Source organism: Camelina sativa, chromosome 13, assembly GCF_000633955.1.
Source record: "Camelina sativa cultivar DH55 chromosome 13, Cs, whole genome shotgun sequence".
NCBI lineage: Eukaryota > Viridiplantae > Streptophyta > Magnoliopsida > Brassicales > Brassicaceae > Camelina > Camelina sativa.
This window is the reverse complement of record NC_025697.1, coordinates 1870419-1877175: the sequence shown is the minus strand read 5'-3', so window position 1 is coordinate 1877175 and position 6757 is coordinate 1870419. Positions and strand designations below refer to the sequence as shown.

The window sequence follows — 6757 nt, the reverse complement described above, 5'->3', positions numbered from 1 at the left end:
ATAATGGAGGTCAATCATCTTCCTTGGCCACGAGATCAGCGTCAGCTTTGAATGGCTTTAAGGCATGACTCTCATCAAACATCCATGGAAATCTCACTCGGGTCCTTCTAATATGTGTATCTTCCATGGTCAACAATAGTCTTCGGTTTTAGCCAAACTCCCATAGGTCTCGTCTCAGCTACACAACACAAAACATCACAAAGAAGACCAAAAAAAAAATCAATATGACAAAACCACCCAACAGAGATAAAAGAAGAAGCAAAGTTGGAAGGCAAACCGTAGAGGAGAAAGAGAGAAGCTGGATTGAGGGAGAGAGGATCTGATACATTTACTTTTTGGAACGATTTAGCTAACACGAGAGTTGGTAGCCATTCATCTCCTTCCAGGCTCCACACACACCTTCAAGAAACATTCCAAACTCAGTTTATTTAAACTATAAAAATAAGAACACATGCTGGTTAGTTAATTAAAAATATCCTATAAAGTATATCAAAGTTTGAAACTTTCATTAGAATAGTGAACATGTTACATTACCTTTAGGAGGACATGTAACCTCTCCAACTGGGTTTGGGATGATGATCCATAAGGCCTGAAAGTAGCACCATATGTAACAAGACGTATGTTAAAAAATCAAACGAGACAACGAGTAGTGAAAGAAGATGCGATTCGGGAATTATACTTACAGGAAAAATTGTGTTGTCCACGTTTCTGCGATAACTTTTACCACACAAGCTGCATCATATTCAACAACCTCCACATCTGAATAAAAGGATTCACTTCAAACAGGTAAAGACAGAACAGTAAAAGGAAAGGAATTTGAGATCACTTACAGAGATTAAGGAAAAGGATATTAATATTACATTCCATCTTTGTTGTTGTTGCGTCATAGTGTGCACGCATCATCCCTCATTCTGTGAAGAAAGCATATTCTTCATCCTAGAGAAGCAACAAGCCAACAACACGCTCTGATACAAGGGTTCAGATACTTCTCCTGCAGCCATCACAACTTCACTAGCTTATCATCATGTAAAATCTGCAACATAGCAATGATAAGCAAAACTTCAGTCAAGATAAATGTTTAACCAAAAAGAAACAGAGAGAGAGAAAAATGGAACCTTGGTCATTGAGTTTGATTTGCAAGCAAGCAGCCTCCTCGAATCATCTACCATTCAACAGAAGAAACATATGGGCTAGCTATTCACTTGGGTCCTTGTGATATGTGTATCTTCAATGGCCAACAATAGTCTTTGGTTTCACCAAACTCCATAGGTCTCGTCTGAGCTACACAACACAGAACATCACAAAGAAGACAAAAAAAAAATCAATCTTACAAAAATCACATAACAGAGATCAAAACGAAAAGAAAAGAAGAAGCAAAGTTGGAAGGCAAACCGTGGAGGAGGGAGAAAGAGAGGAGCTGGGATTGCTGGTTGAGGAAGCAAGAAGGTGAACATGTAGCGGACACAATCTCTCCTAAGTTCTGGCTTCATACATACATGTCTCGATGGAGAAGAGCACCGTTGACTTCAGCTTTGAGTACAAGGAACTCTATTCACGGACCTGAAATTGCTGGGAAATTGCGTGAGAATGCGAAACATAAAAACCTGTAAGATAGATAACAGAGAAAAAAAATCAAACCTTAGCCTTTGAGTGGCTCTGTAAGCAGCCTCTTTTCTCGAGTCCACCAGTCAACAGAACAAACCTCTTCACTTGGCTCCTTGTGTTATGTATCTTCCAAGGCCAACCCACACCTACAAGATGGAGACATGTCAAAACAGATGGAACATTGTCGGATCCATAATAAAAAGAAAACATATGAAGATTTAGAGTAAGAGAAACAGACCTTGTCAGTTTTCAATGTAGCAACTATCATCCAATGAAGGTCAATCATCTTTCTTGGCCAAGATATCAGCGGCAACTTTGAATGGCTTTTCAAGGCATGAATCTCAAACATCCAAGTAAATATAATATCACCTAAATAAAATCCATGGCCAAAAAACAGAAAAAATGAGAATCTGCAAACAAGAAGAAGAAGGACGGAAAGAGATAGAGAGAGTGAGATCAGATAGTACCAAGTTTAATTGTATAGGAAGAGGTCTTCTAGGGTTTGGTTGTCTTTGCTTTCTCTTTAAGACCTGTTTTAGCAAAGCATAGCTCAGATACTCCTCCTGCAGCCATCACAACTTCACTAGCTCATGATCCTGTACAACCTGGAACATAGTAAACTTCAGTCAAGATAAATGCTTCCAAGCCAACCGCCAAAAAGAAACAGAGAGAAAAAATGGAACCTTGGCCACTAATTTGATCTGCAAGAAGCCTCCTCGAATCCACCCGTTAACAGAACAAACATCTCGATTGGCTCCTTGTGAATGTGTATCTTCCATGGCCAACAACAGTCTTCGGTTACACCAAACTCCATAGGTCTCGTCTCAGCTACACAACACACAACATCACAAAGAAGACAAATAAAAATTAATCTTACAAAACCACCTAACAGAGATCAAAATGAAAAGAAAAGAAAAATAAGAAGCAAAGTTGGAAGGCAAACCGTGGAGGAGAAAGATAGAAGATGGGATTGCTCTTTGAGTTTGGCCTTTTGAGTTTGTCTCTGCAAGAAGCCTCCTTCCTCGAGTCCACAAATCAACAGAACAAACATTCACTTGGCTCCTTGTGTTATGTATCTTCCACTAGCAAGATGCACCTACCAGAAAGAGACATGCCAAAACAGATCATACATTGTCGGACGATCCATAAGAAAAGAAGAACAGAAGAAAATTTAGAGAAACCGACCTTGTTCGTTTTCAATGGAGGTCAATCATTTTTCTTGGCTAAGATATCAGTGGCAGCTTTGAATTGGTTCCAGGCATGACTCTCATCAAACATCACAACAACAGAACATCACAAATCCAAAAGCAGTCTTCGATTTCACCAAACTCCATATGTCTCGTCTCAGCTACACAACACAGAACATCACAAAGAAGATAAATAAAAATCAATCGTACAAAAATCACCTAACAGAGATCAAAACGAAAAGAAAATAAGAAGCAGAGTTGGAAGGTAAACCGTGGAGGAGGGAGAAGGAGAGAAGCTGGGATTGCTGGTTGAGGAAGCAAGAAGGTGAACATGTATTAGACACAATCTCTTCTAAGTTCTGGCTTCATACATACATGTCTCGATGGAGAAGAGAACCGTTGACTTAGTTGACCATCAAGACTAAGACCATATGAACACTTCAATTAAACCCTAAAAATTGTAAATGGAACAAAAACAAAAACAAGAAAAGAGTGCATTACACTTCAAACGAGTAATGAAAGAGGATGCAATTCAAGTAGCAGGAGAATTCACTTACAGAAGATAAGTGTGTTTGTCCACGGCTCTATGATGACGTTACACAAGCTGGTAGTCAGTAACTCCACACACATCTGAATTAAGGATTAACTTCAAACAGGATAAGAAAAAAAAGAGTAAAAGGAAAGGAGTTTGAGATCACTTACTTACATGAGATTACGAAAAAGGATATTAAATTTCCATTCCATCCTTGTTGTTGCTGTGTCATAAAGTGCATCATCCCCGATTCAATGAAGAAAGTGAACCATCTAGAGATTCAACCAAAAAAAAAAATATCAGTCTCCTTCCGATCTAAATCGTAACAATGACCAAAAAAAACCAAACATTAAGCAGATTTTTACTCACTCTGCGTGTGGAGATTCGAGACAGAAAGTTTCACCTTTTGGAGGACATGTGACAACTCCAACTGGTTTTGGGATGATCCACATGGCCTGAAAGAAAAATAAAAAGAGACATTAAAAGAATCAAACGAGGAGAATTACTTACATGGGCATAAGTGTGTTTGTCAAATAACCTCCACAGCTGAATAAAAGATTTGACTTCAAACTGGTTGTTGTTACTGCTGCGTCATATAGTGCATCTCATCCCCAGTTCGAGGAAGATAGCATATTCTCCAATCTAGAATAGGAACAACAAACAACAAAGAAAACAAAACCAAAAATATTAGTCCCCTAGATCTAAACCATAACAATGATCAAGAAAAAAAACCAAACTTTAAGCAGATTTTAACTCACTCTGTCTGTGGGGAGAGACAAAAGAAAGGTTTCACCTTTAGGAGGGAGGACATGTAACATCTCCAACTGGTTTTTGGGATGAACCACAGGGGGCCTGAAACTAAAAACCATATGTAACAAGACAGACGTCAAAAAATCAAACGAGTAAGTAGTAATGAAAGAAGAAGCAAATTCAAGTATCGGTGGGGAATGATACTTACACAGGGCATAATAAGTGTGTTGTCCACGGTTCTGCGATAACTTTATCACACAAGCTACATCATATTCAATAACCTCCGTATCTGAATAAAGGACTAACTTCAAACAGGTTAAGAAAAAACAGTAAAGAAAAGGAATTTGAGTTCACTTACAGGAGATTAAGAAAAAAGGATATTAATTTCTTATTCCATTGTTGTCGTTCTTGTTGTTGCGTCATATAGTGTGCATCATCACCTCTCATACTGTGAAGAAAGCAATAAAAAAACAAAATATCAGTCCCTCATTCCGATCTAAATCGTAACTATAGTGAAAAAAAAACAAAGTTTAAGCGGATTTGTTAACTTACTCTGTTGTCTTTGTTGGAGCGGAACTTGAAGCTCGGGGACGAAGACAAGGGAGACCGTGTTGAATGAGTCGGGGGACTATCAAAAAGACCAGCAAGCATCCATCAGTAGAATCATCATCAGATTGCCAATGAAAGAATGAATCTTCGTTAGTTTATTTAGTAAACAAATCAATAAAAAAAAAAAATACAAACTTTTTAAAAATCAAACTCGTTTCGAATCAAACCCTAATTAACTCAGTTAATCAAAATCAAATCAAATTGATTCATAGATTTAGAAGAAGAAGAAGGCAAAAAGAAATACCTCTGATTTGTATGTGTTAACCCTAGTTAGGTCACCGTAACAACGCTCTCTGTAAGACTGTAACAACGCTCACTGTATCTTCAAATTCGTTCAGGCAGAACAAACATACCTTTAATGCTTACCCTAGTCTCTCTAGCGAAGGCTCTCTCGCGAACGCTCTCTTTTTTTGTTTTCTCTATTTCAGGTGGTGAAGAGGAGAAGACCTCAGTGGTTTATATAGAGAGATAGATGAGAGAGCGTTGTTACGAATACTATTTTTGCCAGCTTTCTATTTACAACCGTTAGATGCAATTGTAATTTTAGATCTGACGGTGGATAGACCATTGAAGAAAAAAGGAAATAAATGAGATACTAAAAACGTGTTTTCCTTTTCCTAAATCCACGCGCTCTCAAATAAAGGGAACTCTACGCGCACTCTCAAATAAAGCGAACTCTTTCGAAATTAACCTCTTTTTTTTTTTCTTTTTTTTTTACAGCTCCTTTTTAATGTTTATTACAGTAAAACAGTAAATTAATACTCTATAAATTAATAAACACTATAAATTAATAAATTTTGTCAGTTCTAAGTCGGGCCAGTATAAAAAATAACAAAATTCGATAAGATAATAAGATAATAATTTTTCTGAAATCCTCATGTAAAATATAGTCCCAATAATATCATAAATTAATAATTATGTAAATTTACATATATATATATATATATATAATGTATGTTTCTTCTAAAGCTCATATTTACAAAACAACTGTTATATTGTATTTTCAAAGTATAATGATATAAAATATTTTGTAACATGTCATAAATATAGCTACATTTTTTTAAGTTTTCAATTTTTAGATATCTATCATTTACATTCTAATAGTTTGATTAACTATTAAAATACAATGATCTATATTATTATTCATAAATTTAATTTTACGTATGTCATGTGTATAAGTGAATTTGTCAATTGTATTTGTAATTTATTGTTAATAATGTTTTCTAAATATTACAAATTCAATTCCAATACCATAAAATTTTGAATATCCAAAATTATTGTTAAAATTGTCTCAATTCATAATTTTGAAAAGTTAAACTATTAAAAATATATCTATAAATTAATATCACTATAAATTAATAAAATATTTTGGTCCCAACATTATTAATTTATAGAGGTTTTACTGTAATATGATTTTGGTGTGAAATACAAAACCATTTAAAAACCAACAACTATTTTTTTTCCTTAATTCTTAAAACCACACTCTATCATATAAGGCAATTATGATTAATGGAAACCACCAACGTATTTTTCACATCTTCTTTTTTTTAAATACTTCTACTGCATTTTTTTTTTGTCCCAACTGTGTTTTATTCATGATAAACCAATGCAACAAACCAAATATTTTACATAGACAGCAAAAGCAAAAGTAAACATGGCCAAAAACAAACTAAAGCCCAAACAACAAATCTCAATCATCGTCGAGAGAAGTAAAGACGAAATCCCAATTTAAGCTTTGATGAGAATATGACTCCATTAATGCAGATCTGAAAACTTCTTCAACTTCATACACGTTAATTTATATACTTTTACTGCGTTATTATGACTTATATTTTTCGAGTTGTTTAGATAACTGATAATAGTGCATTTTGGGTAATAGAATCTTTTTTTTTCTTTCTTCTCAAATTGTATTTCAGATTATAAATGCTCCAATTATTTTTAAAAATACATCAAAAAACCCTGAATTTTCGGATTTTTATGTTAATAACCCTATACTATTGTTTTGTCTCCTAAGTATACTACTACTATCACTTTGGGATCTGAGATCGCCCAAAGGCACAACAAATACACACAA

At 35.1% G+C, this 6757-nt stretch overlaps 1 long non-coding RNA gene across 6 annotated transcripts; it reads right to left on the bottom strand.

The window, feature by feature from the left end:
• Positions 86-5093, bottom strand: LOC104734496. 6 transcript variants are annotated; one of them, XR_759330.2, is made up of 22 exons: positions 4928-5093; positions 4627-4702; positions 4283-4522; positions 4083-4182; positions 3863-3966; positions 3694-3779; positions 3495-3596; positions 3350-3422; positions 3064-3243; positions 2791-2953; positions 2549-2701; positions 2289-2433; positions 2073-2210; positions 1844-1974; positions 1639-1751; positions 1393-1560; positions 1116-1281; positions 831-1033; positions 684-732; positions 535-589; positions 278-399; positions 86-178 (listed from the first exon to the last, which is right to left on the bottom strand). It is a non-coding gene; the product is annotated as an uncharacterized LOC104734496 (long non-coding RNA). The 6 variants fall into 6 exon arrangements; XR_759335.2 differs by having other exon boundaries at positions 684-759; positions 3499-3596; XR_759336.2 differs by having other exon boundaries at positions 278-433; positions 3499-3596.